The sequence below is a fragment of the Pongo abelii genome, chromosome 7 (assembly GCF_028885655.2).
Source record: "Pongo abelii isolate AG06213 chromosome 7, NHGRI_mPonAbe1-v2.0_pri, whole genome shotgun sequence".
In the NCBI taxonomy this organism is placed as follows: Eukaryota; Metazoa; Chordata; class Mammalia; order Primates; family Hominidae; genus Pongo; species Pongo abelii.
The window spans coordinates 4,208,610-4,233,280 of record NC_071992.2 but is presented as its reverse complement, the minus strand read 5'-3'; the positions used below and the strand labels follow the sequence as shown (position 1 = coordinate 4,233,280).

The following is a 24,671-nucleotide window of genomic DNA, read 5'->3' as shown; positions in this document are numbered from 1 at the left end:
GGCTAATTTTTTGTGTTTTTAGTAGAGATGGGTTTTCACCATGTTAGCCGGGATGGTCTCAATCTCCTGACCTTGTGATCCACCCGCCTCGGCCTCCCAAAGTGCTGGGATTACAGGCATGAGCCACTGTGCCTGGCCTTGTTCAATTTTTTTTTAACTTTTATTTTAACCTCAGGGATCCATGTGTAGGTTTGTTACATAGGTAAACTGGTGTCATGGGGGTTTGTTGCACAGATGACTTCATCACTCAAGTCCTAAGTCTAGTATCCATTTGTCCTGATCCTCTCCCTTTCCCCACCCTCCACTCTCCCCTGGGCCCCAGTGTGTGTCGTTCACCTATATGTACCCATGTGTTCTCATAATTTAGCTGCCTCTTATAAGACAGAACATGTGGTATATGGTTTTCTGTTCCTGCATCAGTTTGCAAAGGATAATGGCCCCCAGCTCCATCCATGTCCCCGCAGAGGACATGCTCTCATTTTATAATGGATACATAGTATTGTTTAATTAGTTACATCCATTCATTTGATTTCAGATGGTTTTCTGTAAAATGTTTGTTAATTCATAATGAAAAATCTCTCTGGTTATATAGGCAAAGCTTTCAGTCTCATTACAATACTAATGTTATTCTTTAACCCCTTTGAGCTTCCATTCCACATCATTATAAACATGGGAATAGATCATCAGAGTCTCTTTCAGTTAAAAAAAAAAAAGCTTATATCTGTATGTAAAATTTTAATTTGTATCCCTGATTGTATTATTTTACTTGCTTAACTTATGAAATACTCTAATAGTGTTAGGCTCTGATTATCCTAAGCAATTCAAATTAATGAGTGTTAACACATTAAATGTCATAACCATTCTATCAAGTAATGGCTGCTTCATTGGTGAGGAAACTGAGGCTATTAGAAGTTAACTGGCCCCTAACTTTAGTGATAGGACTTAGATGTAAATAAAGCTAGACCAGCCCCAGAGTCTCTGCGTTTTTTTTTGAGACAGAGTCTGGCTCTGTCACCCACACTGGAGTGCAATGACTTGATCTCGGCTCACTGCAAGCTCCACCTCCCGGATTCACACCATTCTCTTCTCCTGCCTCAGCCTCCTGAGTAGCTGGGACCACAGGCACCCGCCACCCGCCACCCGCCACCCGCCACCCGACACCCGCCACCCGACACCCGACACCATGCCCGGCTCATTTTTTGTATTTTTAGTAGAGATGGGGTTTCACCATGTTAGCCAGGATGATCTCGATCTCCTGACCTCGTGATCCACCCACCTTGGCCTCCCAAAGTGCTGGGATTTCAGGTATGAGCCACCACTCCCGGCGAGTCTCTGCTTTTAAGCACTACACTATGCTCTCTGCTTTTTAGAAAAAAAAATTTTGCAAAAGAGTATAGGTTTTCAATGGCTTAGAAATGATTCAAGGCTATGTATTATGTACCACAAAAAATGTTAATATTTTAAAAAGCTATGCTCTTTGAATCCACTTTACCTTAATATATGGCAACAAGATAAAATTGTCCTTTATGTGCCTGTTTAATCTTCATAATTTATCATGATTTCTAATGTCAAAAGTATTAATTAGAATACAAATGAAAAATTAATTCTCAACAGTCATTCCATTCAAATGCATTCCATGATAAATAAGGGTTTAGAACATCAGTAGAAGGGTCTTTGCAAGGGGTTTTTGCCATTTTTCAAAAACTAATCAACTAACATAGTATCATGCATATATCAACATTTTGGAGGGATAATTGATGGTAACCATAGTGTTGATTCATCTTAAATATATATTTATACAATTAATAGCTCTCTCTCTAGTGGAAAAATTTTGTTTTTCTTTTCCGCAAACATACTTTGCTGGAGTACTGTTTTTTTCTTATTTTCTAATAACAAAGGTAAACTTTTAGGTAAAGTTAGAAGCATCATGGCTTATTAATATTATTTATTATTATTATTCCTAATAAACACAGTTGGCACCAGGCTTCATCTTGATTTACTCAACATTTTTTCTTGAGTAAAGAGATAGGAAGTGTTTCTCTACAGATGGGCAAAGGTGGGCTTAGATCTATTATGGGTCCTGGGGCATAAACACACATGAGTTTGCAGAGTGGGGCACTTACGTGCTGTGTGTGCACCTTCTGTGACCTCAGAGGTGACTCATAAACTTGGTTTACAGGGCATATTCTAGTAAACCAAAACATGAGTGTCGTGAATTTTCCTTACTAGATAATTAACATTCACTCTTATAACAAATAAAACCTGGACTTTCAGTGGCTTCGCCCAGTAACAATGTATTTCTGTTTACATCACAGTCCAACATTAGGTCTGGCTCCCCTCAACACAGGGCTCTAATATCTGAGTAAACTATGGAGGCAGAAACCCAGCAGTCATGCCAACCCCATGTGTTTCATCAGGCAGATCCATAGACCCAGTAACAAATGCAGGAACATTCCATGTTTTTTTTTTTTTTTTTGTAATATCCCTCCCCTTTCCCATCCTCCCCCATAATATTCATCCTGGAGTTTGTTTATCTTCTTTCCTACTAAAAATCTGTGTATTTTTCCTTTCTAGATGTTACTCAAAAATTGTTTATTATATCTTTATTTACGCTTCTTCTTTTTTATAAAGGTTAAAAGACTAGACTGTTTTATAAGAGTTTTCATTTTTCCGATAGATGAAAGGCAGGAATCTTACTCATAGAATCTTAAACTTGCAGTAGAGTGTAGGGCACATCGGTTCAAAGTGTCTACCTCATTCTGCCTGAATTCCTAAAGACAGCCTCAAATAAACTATTTGCAAGTCATCTTTTGTGACCAGGTTTAACAATGGTTGATGGACCCTTTTCCAAAATAAAGTTTCTCCGGCTTGATTTCAGAACTTGTATCTGCCGAAATAATCTGAGGTAATATACGAATGGTTCCTATGTTGTTTACTATTATGCAGAATGAATGAAGGCACCTCGGTTTGCATTCTCTTTCATTTGGTCCAGAAAACCACGTGAGCAATTTGAGAATGGGGGGACATTGACAGCCGTCTAGGGCAAGCGTGGCCTCCAAAAGTGCCCTGTTTTCTGGGTCATCAGAGTCAAATTTTATATCATGTAAAATTTTCGCTTCCTGCCAAAATCATCTTTAGAAGAATGATGTGCAACTTAAATATGTTAGGATGTATGCGGCAGTACCTTAAAACCTATGTTTTTAATTACATGTTGTACATCCTGCCAGCAATCACGTTTCTATTTGTTTTAAATCACCTATGACTAGGATGAAGTTTGCACTGTCTTGTGTTTTTTTATTTTTAAAAATGTTTTGGCTTTTTAGGAGATAAACGCAGGGGAATTAAAAATACCTATGGTAGTATCTACCACTTGTCATAGGGACTATTTTGTATTTAATTAACAAGAAATGCATAACATTGTCCCAGTGCTGCCATGGCCTGAGAGAATAAAAGTATAAAACTGCCTATGAAATAGTGTCAGCAAGTCATCTGAAACTGTGATTTTGGAAAATAATAATAATATCTGCCTATTTTACTATATGGTGAGAGTGAAATATATTTCTCTGAGTCTTCAGTTATGGTTCCTTAATGTACACTAACTAGAATAAACTTCCTGAATGCTTTTTTTTTTTGAGATGGAGTTTCACTCTTGTTGCCCAGGCTGGAGTGCAGTGATGCAATCTCGGCTCACTGCAACCTTCACCTCCTGAGTTCAAGCGATTCTCCTACCTCAGCCTCCCAAGTAGCTGGGATTACAGGCATGTGCCACCACCCAGGCTGATTTTTTGTATTTTTAGTAGCGACGGGGTTTCACCATGTTGGTCAGGCTGGTCTCTTCCAGACCTCAGGTGATCCGTCTGCCTTGGCCTCCCAAAGTGCTGGGATTATAGGCATCAGCCACCGTGCCCGGCCCGAATGCTACTTAATGCTTACATGTGTCAGTTAAAACCATTGCAATCTAGTGGGTTGTCCTTTCCTATGACTGAAAGAGCATCAATATTCCTTAAAAGTCATTTGAAGTCTCTGTCATAAGCACATGTTAAAGTACAGTATTAATTTTTCTCTGAACAGAATCCAACAATATCCCAGAATGTTTTAAAGCAGCTTATTTTTAATACTACAAGTCAGTAAATCAATATGTTTTAATAGAGTAGAGACTTCATGAAATTCTTCAGAATTTTAAGGGACCTTAGAGATAATGTTTGTTTCAATTTGAGCAAACATTTATATGGATATTAAAACTGTTCTATAAAGGAAGAAGAACACAGATTATTTTATTTTTATTTATTTATATTTGTTTAAGACAGAGTCTTGCTCTATCACCCAGGCTAGAGTGCAGCTCACTGCAACCTCCACCTCGTGGGTTCAAGTGATTCTCCTGCCTCAGCCTCCCAGGTAGCTGGGACCACAGGCACTCACCACCACGCCCGGCTGATTTTTTTATTTTTTTGGATTTTTAGTAGAGACGGGGTGTCACCATGTTGACCAGGCTGGTCTTGAACTCTTGACCTCAAGTGGTCCACCCGCATCAGCTTCCCAAATTGCTGGGATTACAGGTGTGAGCGGCCGTGCCCCGCCAAAAAAATATTTACTCTTAATACAAAACAAATGTACTGATTTTGGGGAAATAGAGCCATGCAAAAATAATAGCCTCTTAGCCCCTGGAAGATTGAGAGAGGGGCTGATTTGACATTAGCAATGCTGAGACCCTTTCTATTATTTCGTCTTTTATATTCGTATAATGCTGTGAAGTAACCAGTTTTCAAAATAAGTAATTAAATTCCATCTTATTTTTTTTTTTCTTATTAGCATCCTTATTTTACAAGGTGGAAACCTGGGCTCTGTAAACTTCCTCTCAGTGTGTCAGGGACTGGACTGTCTTGGGGTGAGCAGAGATGCTGCATTCAACACAAAGATATAGGAATCAGCCGGCGCTGGGCCATGAGGAATCCCAGGTGGAAAGCTGATTGCCCCCAACCTTGAACACAGGCCTCCCTCTCTTGTAATTTTATACTTTCCTCTCTGCTGCAGTGAGTATGGCAAGACAGTTTGGCCGTCCTGAGCTTCCAGTGTTCCAGAATGTTCTCTGGAACATTCAGGGCACCTTGACTGCTTCTCAAATGCCCCAGTGGCCTCTGGATGCCAAATCGTTGGTGACAGCCTGGCATGGCCCCATCAAAGAGGGTGCCTCCTCTAACAGCTGCGTCTTCCACACCTGCAGAATCCAGGTCCACCCAGGCACTATGTACCTACGGATTTGTATCTATCAAATCATATCAAAGTAGAGGCGGACTTGTTAAGAATGATTTTTGTATTCCACTGTAGACCTTAAGCTAAAAGTATTGCAGGGAAATGAACTCAACGTAATAACAGTTTACAAACAGGCCTACGGGAACGGTCGCTCTGTTCATTGCATGCGTATTCAGGGCACGTTCTGACTCTAGCACTGGGCCTGCCACTCACCTTATACATTTCCACTGGTAGGGGCTATTTTATCTCAAAATGATAGCTACTCAAAGACATGAGTCCATCTGACAAATAGATTTAAGTTCAAACTAGACATTCATTGGGCATTTACGTGACTATTTATGTTAAAATGTGTGTCACTTTTTACATTAGCAATTTAAACCACATGTGCTGCAATTTCATAAATCAGCACATTTACTAGATAGGTAGGATACTGTTGATCCATTTGTATGTTAAAAAATTAGTGCATGTTTCTCTTTATGCCCACTTGTATTAGCAGAAGAGTGTTTTCGGAGTCCCTGAATGGATCTGTATTGAGACTCTGGTGTGTGCTATTTTAAAATGATTATTTATCAAGTTCAGAAGTGTATGTTTATTGCTTAGGGGTACTATTCTGAGTACTTTAAAAGCCCTGTCCAGTTTAATCTTCATAGTAAACCTGTGACAAAACTATTGTGAGTCCTTTTTAAGACAAGGAGCCTAAAACAAAGAGATTAAATAATTTGCCCAAGATCATGACCAGTTGCAAGGGGTAGGGCCAGGATTCAAAGGCAAGAAAGTGGGTTCCCAGCTTGTACTCATTTTTGTGTTTCTCTTTGGTTTGGTTTTTTTATCTGTTTTTTGTTTTGTTTTGTTTTTTTTTTTTGAGACAAAGTTTCACTCAATTGCCCAGGCTCGAGTGCACTGGTGCGATCTTGGCTCACTGCAAACTCTCCCTCCCAGGCTCAAGCCATTCTCCTGCCTCAGCCTCCCAAGTAGCTGGGATTACAGGCACCCGCCACCAGGCCCAGCTAATTTCTGTATTTTTTAATAGAGATGGGGTTTCACGGTATTGGGCAGGCTGGTCTTGAACTCCTGACCTCAGGTGATCCGCCCACCTCGGCCTCCAAAAGTGCTGGGATATTTTAAATTCAGGGGTACATGTGCATGTTTCTTATATAGGTAAATCTGTGTCACAGGGGTTTGTGGTACAGATTATTTCATCACCCAGGTGTTAAGCTTAGTACCCATTACTTATTTTTCAAGATCCCCTCCCTCCTCCCACCTTCCAACCTCTGGTGTCTGTTGTTTTTCTCTTTGTGTCCATCTGTCTTCCTTTAGCTCCTACTTACAAATAAGAACATTTTATTTTTTTTCCTGTGTTAGTTTGCTAAAGATAATGGCCTCCACCTCCATCCATGTTCCTGCAATAGACATAATCTTGTCCTTTCTCGTGGCTGCATAGTATTCCATGGTGTATACATGCCACATTTTCTTTATCCAGCCTGCCATTGGCGGCACTTGAGGTTGATTTCGTGCCTTTGATATTGTGAATAGTGCTGCAAGGAACATACACATCTATAAGGAAGTTAAACTATTTTACAAGAAAAAAATAACAGCCTGTAGTGTTAACAATGATGCCATGCTATGTTTTAAGGATTATAATGAGACCCGATCCAGTAGGCTGTGCCCCCTGTGGTTTTTTCTCCCCTTGCTCACCCTAATATGCTCCACATTATTAGAATTGGAAAGAGCTAGTTTTCAGGGAGCATAGTTCCATTGTTGATGACTAACGACTGGGCTAAAACTAATGTTTAAGAGTTAGCCTTAGCCCATTAATTCCTGAATAGCATTAGATTATAAGTGAGCATATTGGCCTTGCTGACTGCTAAATAAATATATTATCTCTGCTTACAATTATACTCTTAGGTTCACACTGACATAGACTTAATGTAATATAGCATTTCCATTGCTGTGTCTTTCATAGTTATGCATTTATATATTTTAATGAATTTTTAGAAATTATAGTTAACATTCCTAAAATGTAGTTTTCAGAGGGAAGGTGGCTAATTATTGCAGGGTAGATAATAACAGAATTTGCCATCACAATCAGCAAACGTTAACTCTACCCTTGTCGTGTGTATGACACTGTCGGAGGCTCTGAGAATTTTCCTTCTGTGCTCTCAGGAGCAGTTTATAGGTTTCCCAGACTATCATGTGGTAGCTGCCCCAAGCTGTGGCCAAGCTGTCCATATGCCCCAACTAAAAAACTCACTGAGTGTTTTAAGTGGCAGATTGGCAATCCAGGAGGGGCGACATTTAATAAGTACTTACAGAAATATTCAAGTGATGCTGAAACAAAAGCTTTCATCAACAGATTACTCATATTGCTTAACTAATCTTTTAAAATGATATTCTGTATTATTTTTCACCATTTGATAGTTTTAAATTTCTCTGCTCATAACAAAATTATGTTTTGGTAAGTATTTGTAAGGAAACTTAAAATTGTGCTTATCAAGTTAACAGAATCATAAAAAAAGATAAGTTCAAAATTATGAATTTTTACTTAAGTTCAAATTTTAAAGGAATGTCTGTTTCTCACTTATGTTACAAATAAACCAGTAATGTCCATGCATGAGAGAAGAGAAAAAGCAAAGTGTTTTCACCTCCAGTTGAAGAACATGTTATTGAGGGGCTAAAAATGATTGATAAGCTGTGACCCACAACATGTTTTATGGAGTTGCTTTTACATCAGTTTCCTTATTGAAAGAACAAGTTACCATTTAGATTACTTCAGTGGTAATCATCAGACATGAATAAATTATTTTAAATATATTTAATTGCTGATTCTGTAGTGTAAATTTTTTTTACAGAATTAAACTTTCAATCTATTGCAAATTTTCTTAGAGATGATCTTCTCCATTTTCCAAACTCTGTATACCCATTTTTTCCCCCAAATTCGTCCTACGGCTATACTGCACTTATGCATTAATAATTAACTTTTAAAATGAAATAAAATTATCACTGCATAAAGATGATCTCTGTATATAGTATGTGGCTGTGATATGAGTGTGACATCTAGCAATGGTGTCTGTACATATAACACAATCACATGTACTTTCTACTCATCCCATGTAATTACTCTTTAGTTGAAAGACTTTATTACTTTCCTTACCCCTTTCTTTATTGGCCATTATCTTCATTTGCTAATTGAGATTCTATCCACCGTCTTCAATTACATTCTCCCATTCAAACATACAGTTCTAGACTCTGAGTTTGATGCTATTAATTTCTATCTCAATAATTAGAATGACCCTTATAATTGCATGTTTTAACTTGATTATATTCCCTTCACTTAATTTAACTATGAGACTGCATTACTAGTGAGAAAAAAAGTGATGTTCCGTTATTTATATAGCTGTTCTTTTTCTTTCTAACTTAAAGCTTCAAATTAATCGGGCATTCACAATTTGTGAATCTATTTTTAGGGGTCACTGCTGGAAAATGAGCATATATGATAAACACTTTTATCCATAAAATTCCCTCAGAGTAGAATGCTAAATTCTTTTCTGTGATCATACATCATTATGTTTGAAAGGAGCAAATATTGATTGAGCATATATAGCCTGTCCAACATTTCACTAATAATGTGACGTATCTTATTTGATTATTAATGCAATGTTTTAATCCACATTTTATTATTTCATTATATAAGTGGGCTAGGGAGGTTCAGCATTTACTGATCTCTTCAATAAGTTTTAAAAGATAATATACTTTGGGTAAGGCATGTGGAAGGTGCATTGGGGATTACAAGAATAAATTTACTGAAACCAAGGGCAAGCTTAGAACTTTACAAATCATGCAAACAATAATCTAGATATGTTCCCTTTTGAACAAATCATGCAAACAATAATCTAGATATGTTCCCTTTTTTTTCTTATCTATCATAAGTTTAAAGTAAACTGAGAATGAAACGCAGAACCTAATCAGGAAACTAATAGGTCTATTTTGTTGGTGCTATGTTGTTGTCTTAGTTCTGTCTTTTTTTGGTGTGTTTCAGTTTTAGAATTGAAATGCTGTTCAAGTAGGTTTAAATATATAACATTACACACACATCACACACACATACACACACACACACACACACAAAGAGAATCACCTAGTAAAATACTAAATACTTGTCCTGCCTTTGTGGTTATCACTGTGAAATCATGTTATAATCAACTAGGCTAAAGGAAAATATATCCTTTTATTTGTATGAATGTACATTACATTTGCTACATAGTCAGTCATCTAAATAGTTAATGCATAATATTTCAATGACAAGATAAGAATTTTTGTTTGTTTTATGTTTAGAATTTCTGAGGGGAGATTATATTGAAAAAATATAAATGAATTGAGTCAATATTATTATGATCATCTGTAACTTTTCTTACAGGCAATGGAATGTAAATACAAATGAATTTTCAGCCTTATAGCAAGCTTGTCCATCCTGTGGCCCAGGACGGCTTTGCATGCGGCCGAACGCAAATTCATAAACTTTCTTAAAATATTGTAAGGTTTTCTGGTGATTTTTTAAAGCTCATCAGTTATCGTTAGTGTTAGTGTATTTTCTGTGTGACGCAAGACAATTCTTTTTCCAGTGTTGCCCAGGGAAGTCAAAAGATTGGAGACCCCTGCCTTATAGTTTAAGCATTCAAAAAAAAATAATAAGAAGAAACTGTACCATTGTATTTCTATTTAGCATCGATATATATGTCATAAATCATTATTATTGTTTCACAATAAATATCAAATTCAGATGAAATTGGGCACGTTCAGGGTGGCATGGCTATAGATAATAAATACAAATTTAAATCATCAGTGCTATATGGGATGTCTATTTATTCAATGCTTTCTCATTTACTTTTAAAGCAAATACACCAAAATAGATGGCTGTTTCGCAGCACTTGGAATTGGCTGGTCAATCATGTGTTGGAATGTTCAATAGGTCTGTTGTCCTATTTTCATATTTGGAGACTCTCTAGTTTTTGCATTATTTTTCAGCTGGACTTTTTTGCTTTTATTCCAGCATAGTGGATACAGATATGGCAAGCCATTATCACTGCATCATCCCCGGCTTAATTAATAGAGTAGGGCAATTGTGGCAACTTGAAAATTTAGAAATAAATATACCAATGCATAGTAATTACAAGTTCAGAATTTAGTATCATGAGCTTTTAAATATCATAATTGTTGTTATTTTGGTTGGTTGGATTTGTGAAGTCTCGTACCAAAGACATACAGATATTAGATTAACACAATGTTAGATAAGAAGGAATTCTAACAGTTAGTGCCATGTTTCCGTTTTACTAAGGTGAGTTCCATGACAACCAGTGAGCTACCTTGCCTTTCATATGGCCAGTGCTGGCAGGGCAGGATTAGAACTTCTTACTCCCATGTCCCTTCTGCTAGAGGGTACTGCTACTGCCAAAATGGGGTATATTAGTAGGGATCAGAATGGTGATTGACATGTCACAGTGAAGGTACAAAACCAATAGTGAGTGAGGAGGTAAGAAGGTGCCAGGATGAGAAAATAATCAAACAGGAAAGGAAAGCTTCTAAGGTAAAAATCATGGTAAATAAGAGAAAAGGGAAAAATGAGAATAAGAGGCTTAAGAGTGTAAATTGTTGTCGTACTAATTTATTTTCAATTTAAAAGGTTGAAGTCAGCAAACAGTATAGATAAGATGGACACTTGTTATAGAATTCTGTTGTCATTTTTTGCAGTCTAATCTACCAAATGTATATAAGAATATATATAAGCTATATAGCCTACAGAGCCACATCCAACAGGGGGGATGTGGTTCTGCAGGGCTTCCCATCAAGACATAGAGTCTCTTTTCCACCCCTATAAATGTGGACTGCACTTGAGACTTTCTATTTACAAGAAGGTGTAGCAGGAGTGATTCTGCAAGGGTTCCACATCTAAGTCACACTTTGCTGCTCCTGCTTCTTGGGAACCCTGAAACAGCTATGGCAAGAAGCCTGCGCTAGCCTCTCAAGGACAGACAATACAATGAGAGAAGCCCAGCTGACCCAGGGCACCAACCTCTACAGCAGCTGCACAGTAACCACACAGAAAAGTAGCAATTAGGACTAGAAATCAACTGGACCCCATTACTCGCTAGGTAACATTTTGGTTATTTCTTTCCAGTTATTTTCACTCTGCACACTTTTATATATGCTGTCGTATTGCCATGATCATCATAGTATTCATGACTTTATATCTTTTTAACTTAATATTTCACCATTAGTTTTCTAGGCAACATTCTCTTGGACAATAAAATTCTCCCTTCGGTAAAGACATTATGTATATGTTAATTTCTTTACCTTTAGATAGTTCTGACTTCACGTTTTTGCCATCACAAATGATGCTGTGGTAATAGCCTGATCATTGTGTATTTACTCTCCTAATATACCTTCCAAAACATCTAAGGGCTGCTTTTATCGTGCCTACGTTTATTCATTGGGCTTCTATCAGTTGTCTTTGTGTAATGTTTTAAGAAAATATATTTACAATTTTGGATGCTTTTGCTATCATAAAATAAAGATGTCAATTAGTTAAACATATTCCATTGAACAATAAAAATATAGCTCAGGTAAGAGAGAAGATCAGACTAGAGCCCAACACTGTTAAAAAGTAATTAGAAAAAAGTGATGAAGATAACTTTGACCTAAACAATAGAAGATTCACTTTCCTAGGGATGTGACCCGTCGGCGGAGATAATTAAATATAAATGGTTTTATTTAATTGGCTGACATTGTGGGATCACCTTAGTGACTTGAGCTCAATTTTCCCCAGTAAGAAGTAATTAAAAATCACTTCTCAACAATGATCTTTCTTGATGGTCAAAGTCTTACACTATTCCTCAGATAATATTATTCTTGGCAGAAATTTGTCTATGAAAGTGCAAAGTAAAAGTCAGTGAAAGATGCCCAGGGTTCACTTAGAAAGGAATATAATATACTTAAAGTGGAGAAGAGTGAGATAAGAGATTCCAATTCAGTAAGTATCTCAAAGAGCCATCAATACTAATTTTAAAGACTTCAATATTAAATTAAGGAATTGACATCAGATCTGCAAAGATGTCAGAGTGTGGCTGTCTAGTGTTCATTAACATCAATATTTTATCTGAAATTTTGAGGGGTAGGTGTAATTTTTCTGGCACACAAACTACTCTGAATCTCTCACAATCTGTCTCTGTCTGTCTGTCTCTCTCTCTGCCCCTCTCCCTCCCCCGCTCCCTCTCTCCCTTCCCTCTCCCTCTCCCCTTCCCTCTCCCTCTCTCCCTTCCCTCTCCCTCTCTCCCTTCCCTCTCCCTCTCTCCCTTCCCTCTCCCTCTCTCCCTTCCCTCTCCCTCTCTCCCTTCCTTCTCCCTTCCCTCTCCCTCTCTCCCTCTCTCCCTTCCCTCTCCCTCTCTCCCTTCCCTCTCCCTCTCTCCCTTCCCTCTCCCTCTCTCCCTTCCCTCTCCCCCTTCCCTCTCCCTCTCCCCCTTCCCTCTCCCTCTCCCCCTTCCCTCTCCCTCTCCCCCTTCCCTCTCCCTCTCTCCCTTCCCTCTCCCTCTCTCCCTTCCCTCTCCCTCTCTCCCTTCCCTCTCCCTCTCTCCCTTCCCTCTCCCTCTCTCCCTTCCCTCTCCCCCTTCCCTCTCCCCCTTCCCTCTCCACTCACATCCCTCTTCCTCTCTCTTCACTGTTCTACACACCTTTTTTTCTTTGAGCATGTTAGCATGTGTCTGTTTTCTATATTTCCTACATTCCCAGCTCTTAGAGTTTGTCTTAATTATTATAAAAGAGGCTTCAGGCATTGTGTATCCCAGCCAGAATGCATGCAGTATTTATAAAAACATCTCTTTTGAGAGGTGGGTGGACGTGGGGGTCATTTATTATATATACCCATAGTTTCTCAAAGATTTAATAACCTTCCAAACCTATTATTTAAACAATAGAAAAACCATTGTCAGGAGATTACATACACCGTGAAGTGCAATTTCTTTTAATTTAAAGGAATTAGGCCTTGGGCAAATGACTTGCTCTCTCAGAGACTTCCCTTTAATCTGTAAAACCGGAACAATACCTAGGTCACGTAGTGGATGACCTGTAAAAATGATGAAATACTTAGCCTCGATTCTTGCTGAAGATTCATTTCCTTTTTAGCACTTTGCTTTCAAGACAATGTCCTCACATAGCTGCTGAGGCTCTGGGTTTTCCTCAGTAGTTTTAACATTCTCCACTAGGGGCAGCCACGAGCCTTTGGTGGGTGACCCTCCCTTCCCAGGCTTGCCCCACCCTCTACTGTGAGTCTCCGTGATGTTGACTGGCTCATAAGCGGGCAAGTGGCCCAGGCCTAAACCAATGAACTCAGGGCATTCCCTTGGCCATGGTGATTGGTCCAGGCATGGTCACATATCCTGTGCTTCCAATCAGGAGAAAGCCACAGTTTTTGTTTCATGGTTGAGGGAAGAAGCTAGTTCATGCCCTGAGCCATGTGTACTGAGCCCAGAACTTCAGCTGCCACTTCAAACCGGGAGAGAAGAGACTTCCCAAGAAGCAGGAAAGAACTGAGAAACCTGATCAGATTGTGCCTGAAGCCCACCTTACCACTAACTTTTGAGTCATAAAATGAATTACTTTTAATATTTAAAAGTTTTTTCTTAATGACAAAAAATTTTCTCATTAATTCCTGAATTATTTGAGTAATTCAGAAATTTTCCTACTACAGTTATCACCGTTTTGGGTCTAAGAAGTGTGGCATTCAGTGTTTCCGAACTTCCACAAAGCTATGTATCTAATGACTTTTAAACCCAGCGAATCATACGGTTACATCATTTGATAATTTTATCTTTCTCCTTTCTTGTAAACCACAGGAGGATAGTGTTTATCCCCATCTACCAAGAGCACTTACCTGTGTCTCTAGATCCAACTTAGTATCTCTTCTTCTGTGCTTCAGTAACGTCCCCGGGTCACCTTTACCTCGGTACTCACCACGTTAAATGCAAACTTCTCTTTATGCCTCTGCCTCATCTTCTGTTAAGCATCACCACATACTGAATATCTGGTTAGGTTTGCCATATACAACACAAATTTCCCACTTCAATTTGGAACTCAGACAAAGAACATTTTTAAAATTTTATTACGTTCCAAATGTTGCGTGAGGCAAGCTTACATTAAAGAGCTATTGGTCGTTTATCTGAAATTCACTTTTAATTGAGTGTCCTGTATTTTTATTTGCTATTATAATCAATCTAGCAGCCCTATACTTGTTGTGCTGTATAGTTACTTCCTCCATGTGGTTCACACAACCTTGCCCTGAAATTAAGATGGAAGTTATTTATTGCTGTGCAGCAAATTACTTGCAATATTAGGGGCTGAAATACCAAATATTTATTATTTCACGGTTTCTATGGGTCAGGAATCTGAGCATGGTTTGGCTGCCTGCCTCAGCCCTCAAGGTTTTTCTGTAAGTTGCAGTTAACTTGTTGCTGGGACTCAGTCTCAACTCCTGGAATGGGCAGGGTTCTCTTTTGTGCCTATGCGCATGGCTGTGGACAGCCCTCAGTCCCTTCCATATGGACATATCCAGGGGCTGCCTAAAGACATGGGATAGGCTTCTCTGTGGGTAAGGGATCCAAGAAAGAGGTAGGAGCCACAGTCTTTTTAAAACCTAATGTCAAGTGATATCACGTCACTTTTGCAATATTCTAATTAATATGTGTGAAACACCTGGGCCAGCCCACATTCAAGAGAGGACCACAGGAGTTCGTAAATACCATGATGATCATGGCTATACAACAGCATATATAAAAGTGTACAGAGTGAAAGTAACTGTAAAGAAATAACCAAAATGTTCCATGAGCTCAGTTAGATGCTCCTTACCATATATACAGTTCTGGATTTGTGGAGCCTCACTTTCCACGGCAAGCAAAGCAGAAATAGCTAGAGAATATTGTTGATCCTTAAGCTTTTTGGTTTTTTTTTTTTTTTTTACCATGTGAATAAGATAGTATCTGTTGTAACACAATGCCTGGGAAACCTAGACTATGCTGTGTAATGCAGGAGCCATGAGACACACTGGCTATTTAGATTTGAATTTGATTTAATTTATAGTTAATCAAATTTAAACTTTATTTTCTCAATCACACTAGTCATATCTCAATAGCCACACCTGCCCAGTGGTTACTGCATTGCAAGAGAAAACAAAGAACATTCCAGACATTCATTTGTACAATGCAGACTTGACCCTATTTGCTTGGTCCAGTGTTTTATTTTAGATGGCGTAGAATTTTTCTTATTAAAAGACACAAACACTTCTCTTAGGCCCATCTTTTCAAATTTTTGGTAGACATGCATCTACTGAAATGATTTGCATGATAAACTCTCCTTGATATGCCTTCTCCTGAGAAAGACATACTTTAAGCAACGTGCATTGTGTTTCCTTTTATTTGAAAATATTATCTGCTGCTTTGGTGGTATTAAACCATGATATTCAAATGAAGGATGCTGATTATTACATTATGCAAGAAAGAACACAAAATCTAGAGTATTGCGAGAAACGTAATTTATGTAAAAACATGCAGACAATTGCATTCAAGTATTTGATGTAAGTAATGAGAGAATCACACATAATGGGCATTTTTTATTAAACTGGGATTTAGATAATTTGTCTAATGAATGAAGTTACTCAAGTAAATTGGATTGTGAGCCAAGAAATAAAAAAGAATAAAATAAAAAGATGAAAATTTCAGAAGCTTGGCACATAAACATCAGAATAAGCAAATTAACTTAGTTCTAAATATTCTACCAGTTTATCTGCATTGGAAAAAAAAAATAGGCAAGTTTGGGATTTGGCTTAGTGAAATCTAGCTGGACCTTCCCCTAAGGAATTGTGTAGTATTTGGCAATGTATCACTCCATATCCAGTAGTTATTGAACATTTGTTAAGTGCCAGCTAAAGAAACTGTAGAGTACAAAGATTGATCACACATGCATCTGTTCTTATGTATTTCTTAGTTCAGGAGTGCAGATAAGTCATGCATAAATTGATTGTATTACAAAGTGAAAAGTAATTAGTAGGGTCAAATATTCATAATAAATACCATAAGAAATTGGAGAGAAAATTCAAGGAAGGCAAGGAGTTGTTTTCACAACTGTAATCCTTACAGCTGGAAAAGAGCCTGGCATAGGATTGCTTACAATAAATGTCAGGTGAATGAATGAGTTAGGAAAACTGCATGGACAAGTGAACAGTTGAGCTGGACCTTAGAGGGTAGGTTTGACACAGGTCTGTGATGGTGATGGATGTTTGATCCAGAGGAAGCTAACAGCATAGGCACTAAGCAGGAGTGTGGAAACCTCAGCTTTGTGTGCTGAACGGCAGGTAGTACAGCTGGACTCTGGTAGGCACCGTGGAGGGGAGCAGTGACAGATGAGGATGGAGAGATCGGTGCATTCTGCATATGGAAGGCCATTATCCCACGCTAAAGGTGTGAACTTACAATCTCAGTTCCTCATCTGCAGCCCTGGGATAATGACATTTGCCTAACACATCTTGTACAGGCATTGGAATAAGTGAATGGGAAAAGTGATTTGAATGCACTTTGCAGTGCAGAAAGGAGTAAAAATGTTATAGCAATTCATGCTTATGTTATAAATGAGAAAAGATAATGATGAATACATAGGTAATCCCCAAACAGAACCATTTGAAATTCTATGTCCCTTGGCTACCTCTTTCTAAACAGTATTAATTTAGAAAAAAAAATCCATATGCTAGTTATATCAGTTTACTTTTGTCAGAGCTCTAGCTCCTCCAACTTATTCTACTTCTTTTAAGTGAATGTAATAAAACAAATGTTTTCCACCAAGAATTCATGTTTGTAGAAACAGAATTTGAAAATGTACTGCTAAGATTTTCGTCCGTTGCCCATGTTCTATATTCCATTACTCCGATTATAGACTTTACGTCTACTTAATAACATTTCATTAATTTCAACTATATCATTCCAGTCGGAAAGAAGTAGAGGCACCTATAGATTAGGAAAAAAAAGGGAAGTATTTTAACATTTTAAATTCAAGGTATACATGAATATGCTTTTCACAGGTTGCACTTGAATTCAATTTATCATAAATTATCCGAATATACTGAACTGCATGAATTGAGACAGAATTTGTTACTTTTTATATCATTGAGATGCAAATTGCATAAATTCATAGACTCTAGCCAAGGCAAGGGAGTAATTCAAAAAGAGAAAGATTGCTGGGGAGAGAGAAGAGGAGATAACAGCTAGTTCTGCAGAGAGAAACGCGTGGACTGTGAAAGGTCCTTCACTCTTATCAACAAGGAGGTTTGAGTAACTTTTACAAGAGAAGCCCCTGAAGGGAGAAAACAGGTTAGGGATACATATTTTTAATCTTTGATTCACCCACAATTCCTTATATAGAGGATTTGGATATTCAAATAATTATTTAATCTCTTATTGATTTTACAGTCTCTTAGGTTCTAACACTCTTCTACGCACAAAGGATACAGTATGGAGGAAAACACACACACAAGCAAAAATCTCTTCTGAGCTACATTCTATAATAATAGTGGAAAGAGATATTCATAGAAAACACAAGTAAATTACATAATACCCTAAATGATGACGCATGGTATGGAAATAATTCAGGGAAGGCAGATAGAAAGTGCTGCTGGTGGAAGGAAGACATGTTTAAAAGTAAGGAAGCGGCCCATGAAAAGTCCTCAAGGGGGCGTTTGAACCTCCACAAGTGAGAATGGGGTAGGGAGCAAGCCATGCACAGGGCAGAGAGCCCTCCAGGAGTGTGCTCCGGCGTTGGTTCTCATGGCGTCCCTGCAGCAGCAAGGCACTGATGCGCTTTATCTTATATTTCACAAGATTCTTCTAATGCCTGTGTTGAGAAGAGCAAAATATGAGAAAAGTGACATGAGTTCGGAGGCTGCCATTTCATCTAGAGGAGAGAAAATGGAGACAAGGCCGCAGCAGAGGTGGTCAGAATTGAGTCAGATTTGGGATATTTTGAAGAAAACCAGCTGAAAGATTAAAGGTGGGATGTGAGAAAAAGATGGGTATTTATAATGGCTCATGTTTTTTGGCCTGAGGAACTGGAAAACTCAGTCGCCATTTATCTAGATGGAAGAAGACATGTCGGAGGGACCAGCTTTGAGGAAGGATCGGGAGTTGCCTTTTGAGCATAGGAAGATTGAGGCACCCATCAGACATCTATGTGCAGTATTGAGAACACTGTTGGAGTTTGTTCAGACACGTGTTGGTGAGGTACACTATGTTAAGATTCCAAAACCGTAGACACAGTGTTTACACCATGAGGCTGGGCATCACCACCAGTGAGTTTAGAGGGCCGAGAAGAGAGGTTCAAGGACTAAGCCAGGAGGGTTAGAGGTAGGGAAAAACATCCAGAGGTCAGAAAGAAAAGAAACCAGCAACTGGAACAGAGTGAGAGTAAGCGGCTGACGAGATAGGAGGAAAATGAGGAGAATGGCCTGAGGATAGCAGAGATGATCAGGTACCTCAAAGGCCAAGGTTAAACAGAGCAAGGCCTGGCACTGGCGGTTGGATAAGCAGTCCTGACATCATCAGTCACCTTGTCTAAAGCAACTGTGGTGGAGGCTGGAGACAACAGAGAGCCAAGATGAAGTAAGTTCAAGGGAAAATGAAAGGGAAGAGGAGTGTTTTGTTGTAAAGAAAAGAAATAAAGCCTAACTCGAATAGCCAATGAGGTCAACGAGTTGGGCTCTTTTTTGTGTTTTAAAAAAGAATTAATAACAGCATTTTAAAAAAATCGAGAATGATGTACTCCAGAGTAGAAAACATGATGATATAAGATGTTCATCTTGCACACATGATGGTGGCGTTTTGTCCCTGCAAAGCCCCTCTGTTCTTGTGCTTCTCATCTGCTCACTGTTGTGTTCTGTGTCTGTAACTTGTTTTAATCTAGTGTTACATGTTAAAGCCCGTTTTTCTACTTTTACCACATACCTTTTTTAAAAACACATTATATTGCAATATTACTAAAATATAAAAAATATATGTAAAATGTATATTAGGATAAGACTTAGGATAAATAATCAAGATCTTGTTTATTTATCCTTTTTTTGAGAGAGAGAGAAAGAGTCTCACTCTGTCACCAAGGCTGAGTACAGTGGCACAATCAAGGATCACTGTAGCCTTGACCTTGTTGTCTCAAGAGAGCCCTTCCTGCCTCAGCCTCCTGTGTAGCTGGGAGTACAGGCGCATCCTACCATGTCAACTAATTTTTTTGTGTGTGTGTGTATGTGTATGTGTGTATGTGTATGTTTCTGTGTATGTGTGTGTGTGTGTGTGTGTGTATATATATATATATATATTTTTTTTTTTGAGACAGAGTCTTGCTCTGTTGCCCAAGCCGGAGAGCAATGGTATGATCTCGGCTCACTGCAACTTCCGCCTCCTGGTTTCAAGCAATTCTACTGCATCAGCTTCCTGAGTAGCTGGGATTACAGGAGCCTGCCACCATGCCTGGCTAAGTTTTTGTATTTTTAGTAGAGATGGTGTTTCACCATGCTGGCCAGGCTGGTCTTGAACTCCTGACGTCAGGCAGTCTGCCTGCTTCAGCCTCCCAAAGTGCTGAGATTACAGGCATGAGCCACCACTCCCGGCCTTTTTATATATAATTCTTGGTAGAGATGGAGTCTGGCTATGTTGCCCAGGCTAGTCTCAAACTCCTGAACTCAAGCAATCCTCTCGCCTTGGCCTCTCAAAGTGCTGGAATTACAGGTGTGAACCACTGCACCCAGCCTGATTATTTATCATTTTAAACTGGTCATATAACCAATATCTTTTTATGTGGCCAATCTGTATCTTCCAAACAGATTGATGATTTCTCTGTCCTCCATATATCCTATTTTCTGCCATTTGCATATCCTTAAATTGTTGAATATTTGTTGTTAATGTCTGCAACAAGCAAGATTTTGTATAAATCAGAGGTATATACATACATTTTAGAGAATGTTACAGGTTTACCTTTTCTAATGTAGCCTCTCAGCTGCCGTTATTCTATTCCAGTGTGTTGTTAACATTTCTCTTACCATTTCTTTTACATGAACACTTTAACCTGTGACATTTAACAATAGTTTATTTAAAGAGTTACTAGGCTCCCTTCACAAAGTCTTATTTAGATACCTCTAAGTTACGTAAGACTGCTTTCTATTATAGATACGAATTTTCCAAACTGCAACGAAAAACTGTTTTTTTCACATTCGAAGAAACTCCTTTCCTAAAATCAAGATTTTCCAAGTCAAAACTCAGGCCCTCTGGAAAAAAGTTATCTGGTTTTCTTCTTTAGAATTAGGTAGACGCCAAAATGTCACCTAAGTAACATCTTGGGTTTATATGGAAAGTTGAGGGTTTTACATTTATTTACAGATATTTTAAGTTATTTTTCTCTTCCCCCTTTGTTGCTGTTTTCTAGCAGTTCCCTGGGAAACACAAAAAGGTTTCACAAACACCTAGCACAGGGGCAGGCAGAAAGCACACTGCCTTCAGCATGTGCTGTCTGACATGGTGGCCACTGACCCCACCTGGCTGCTGAGCATTCGAAATGAGGCTGCTGCTACTGAGGAGATATATTTTAAATATTATTTATTTTTCATAGAAACAAATTTAAATTTTAAAAAGATACGTAGTGTAAAATATTTTCTCATTAAACACACCCTAATCATTTTGGTAGGGCTACATTTTCCTTTTTCGGTACTTCAATAGTTTTGGGGAACAGGTGGTTTTGGTTTACATAGATACGTTCTTTAGAGCTGATTTTCTTGATTTTGGTGCACCCATCACCCCAGCAGTGTAGACTGTACCCAATATGGAGTCTTTTATCCCCTGCTCCCATCCTACATTTCACCGTGTGTCCCCAAAGTCCATTGTGTCATTCTCACGCCTTTGTATCCTCATTGCTTAGCTCCCACTTATAAATGAGAATATACACTATTTGGTTTTCCATTCCTGAGTTACTTCACTTAGGGTAATGGCCTCCAACTTCATCCAGGTTGCCGCAAATGTTATTTCATTCTGTGTTATGGCTATTATTGTGTGGTATATATACATTTTACCTTTAATTGTGGGAACTTTAGCATTCAAATAAGATGTGCTGTAGGTGTATAATACATATGGTCTTTTATAGACTTGTTACAAAAAAGATAATACAAAATATTCCATTAAGAACTTTTATGTTTATGTATTTTATATCAATTGCATATTGATATATATTCTGGATATATTGGGTTAAATAAAATATGTCATAAAAACTGACTATTTTGAATTTGCTTTTCAAGGAGACTACTACAAATTTAAAATAATGTTATGGGGCTCACATTATGTTTCCATTAGACAGTGCTGCTCTATGACCTCATCATTAGGAATGTAGTTAATAAAAGATTGGGAATTCAGTTACTAAAGTGTGAGCATGCAAATAAGGTAGAGAAAAGGATATAAAGAGATGTACAGTCACATAATTGCGAACTTTGTTTCAATTGTTATTACTTACAGTGACACCTTGAACAGTAAAGAGTAATGATAGTTTATCCAGTCTATATATATCTGATACTCTGCTAGGCACAGGGCTGTATTTGGTTGGTGCAAAAGTAATTTGCTTTTACTTTTAATGGCAAAAAATGTAATTAGTTTTGCACCAACCTAATAAGAGTGACAAAATGTGACTGGAGACCAGAGCTAACACCTCATGGCATGACCAGGAAGAAATGATGAAATGCTTAGTGATTAAACTTCTAATAAAAATGATACTTGGGCCAGGTGCGATGGGTCACACCTGTAATTCCAGCACTTTGCGAGGCCAAGGTTGTATGATCCGTTGTGCCAAGGAGTTCAAGACAAGCCTGGGCAACATAGTGAGACCATGTCTCTACAAATAAATATAAAAATTAGCTGAGCATGGTGGTGCACTGCAGGTCCCAGCTACTTGGGAGCCTGAGGTGGGAGGATGACTTGAGCTTGGGCGGTTGAGTCTACAGTGAGCCATGACTGTGCCATTGCACTCAGCCTGGGCGATATAACATGACACCATCTCAAACAAAATATGATACTTATATTTTCTACAAATGGCACATCTTTTAGTAAGACTTGTTTCAGAGTCCTAAGGAATTTGTGGGACACCACATGTTTGCGCTTCTACAGCTGAGATACCCGGCACACAGAACTTAACCAAGTGGATCAACAGCTGTAAGTTTCGCTGCAACAGACCGCCATGTCCTTTTGAAAAGAGCAGTGACACCTGGAGGGTGTGCAGCTCTTTGGTTTGCTGATATTCACTGCCGAGGGGAAGGTATCGTATTAGGCAGTGGAGGCTGAAATATTGATACCTGTCATGTATGCACCAGCACATGAATTTTTAGTTTCTCTAAACACACATCTGTACACACCTAAACTTCACTGTCTACACAGCCTCTACCAATAAAGAAACCTCAGGTGTCATGGACAAAAACATCCAAGAACATAGGAAACTCTCCAATAATTATAAAAATTCCTACTGCTCAATTCAAACAGATAATAAAGTCTCTTTTTCAGGACTACTATCAAACTATATATATATATATTTTTTTTTTTTTCTTTGAGATGAAGTCTCGCTCTGTTGCTCAGGCTTGGAGTGCAGTGGCGCAATCTCGGCTCACTGCAAGCTCCACCTCTGGGGTTCACACCATTCTCCTGTCTCAGTCTCCTGGGTAGCTGGGACTACAGGCACAAACTATATTTTTTAAATACTTTTAATACTTGAATCTTTCCTCTACCTCACCAACATATTTTAAAATCTTATATTCTCAAAATTCAATTGTGTCTTGTGTAAGAGACTCAAACAATTACAGAGGTATGTAAACCAATAAGGAACCTAAATAAATTACTACTATGAAAACATTCAAGAAGATTTTGGGGGGGCTTGGTGGCTTATACAACAGCTTATACCTAGATTTATGCCTAGGGACATTATTAGGATTAGCTGGCATTGCATTTGATTAGTTTAGGGGTTCATTTCTGGGAAGCATGCCTGGCTGTTTCAGAGGTCACCTGCAACCCTCAAGGATATTAGCATCACTTACCTAAATGTGTAAGTGTTCTCTGTCCAACAACTATGGTGTGTGACTGTTGTCTTATGAATACTATTTAGATATATTCTTAAATGTAGATAGATTCTATATCTATCATTTGTATCCATTAATGAAAATTAATCTTTTTTAACATCATTTGTTTCTAACTTCTTTTGTATATATCAAATATTTTTGTTATTTCTTAACTTTTTTCTTCCAAAAATCCGTATTAATTCCTTAAAGTTATATAATGATTACATTTTAAGAGAAAACTACCAGGTATAATAAAATTTAAAAGTATTCTTTAAAAACATGATAAGTATTGGAGTTTTCTTAATGTAATGTTCATAAAGGAGAGAAGGGAATGACACATTTACTAACACCTTACTCTCCTTTTTTAATTTCCCCCTCTCACGATTATTCCTCAACTCCATATCACCACCCTAAAATTAATTTTAGAAGCCTAGAAAACTTATATAACAGATGGAAAGTCACCTAACAAGTAACCAAATCTTGATTCAAACCCAGTGTTTCTCTTTTCACGGCATGGTATTTAGAGTAGTAATTTTTAAATCAATGATGAAGGGGTATAGGTGTAGAAAATTAAAATGTAATGACACTGTTGAATAAGTCATTACATTTCCAAAATTGTAAACTTACAAGTATTAGTGCTACTGATTAATCAAGATCATCACATCCACCATAAAAAATTTTATTATTTATATGTTACTTCTTGCTTTAAAATTATTTCCTTGAATTTTACTCCACTTACCATATGTAGTCAACAGAGTATTGCAAAAACGCTCACTTTAAAACAGGAAGTTTTATCTAGCTAGATTTAATTCATACCAAATTATGCTGTAGCTTTACCTAATATTAAATATTTCACAAAACAATGTTTGTACTGTGATTTGAAGGATAAAATCTTAATAAAAGTAACTCACACATTAAAATACAAACGTAAAAACAAAAAAAAAGAAATTGGCCAAAATCCAAAACACCAACAATGTAGATTGCTGTCTTGGATGTGGAGTAAAATAACTCTCTCACTCATGGCTGATGGGAATGCAAAATGGAACAGCCACTTTGGAAGACAGTTGGGTGGTTTCTTAGAAAACTAAACATACTCTCAACATACAGCCAACAAGCACACTCCTTGTTATTTATCTAAAGGAGCTAAAAACTTACGTGTACTCAAAAACCTGCCAAGGGATGTTTTTAGAAGATTTATTCTTGGTTGCCAAAATCTGGAAGCAACCAAAGTGTACTTCCGTAGGTAAAATGATAAACTTGTGGT

General features: G+C 38.0%; 1 protein-coding gene and 1 long non-coding RNA gene across 3 annotated transcripts in view; one reads left to right on the top strand and one right to left on the bottom strand.

Annotated features, from left to right (window-relative positions):
- Window positions 1-24,671, top strand: part of CSMD1 (CUB and Sushi multiple domains 1) — a 2,063,616-nt gene that overhangs the window by 791,659 nt on the left and 1,247,286 nt on the right. The window lies entirely within an intron of this gene.
- LOC129060869 (uncharacterized) overlaps window positions 1-24,671 on the bottom strand; it is a 46,485-nt gene that overhangs the window by 17,192 nt on the left and 4,622 nt on the right. Inside the window, exon 3 of one of the 2 annotated variants that reach the window (XR_008527728.2) lies at window positions 17,420-18,171. The exons of the other annotated variant lie outside the window; for it this stretch is intronic. This is a non-coding gene — a long non-coding RNA (uncharacterized LOC129060869). Of the gene's footprint in view, window positions 1-17,419; window positions 18,172-24,671 lie in introns of those variants that run through there. 2 annotated transcript variants of the gene reach the window in all.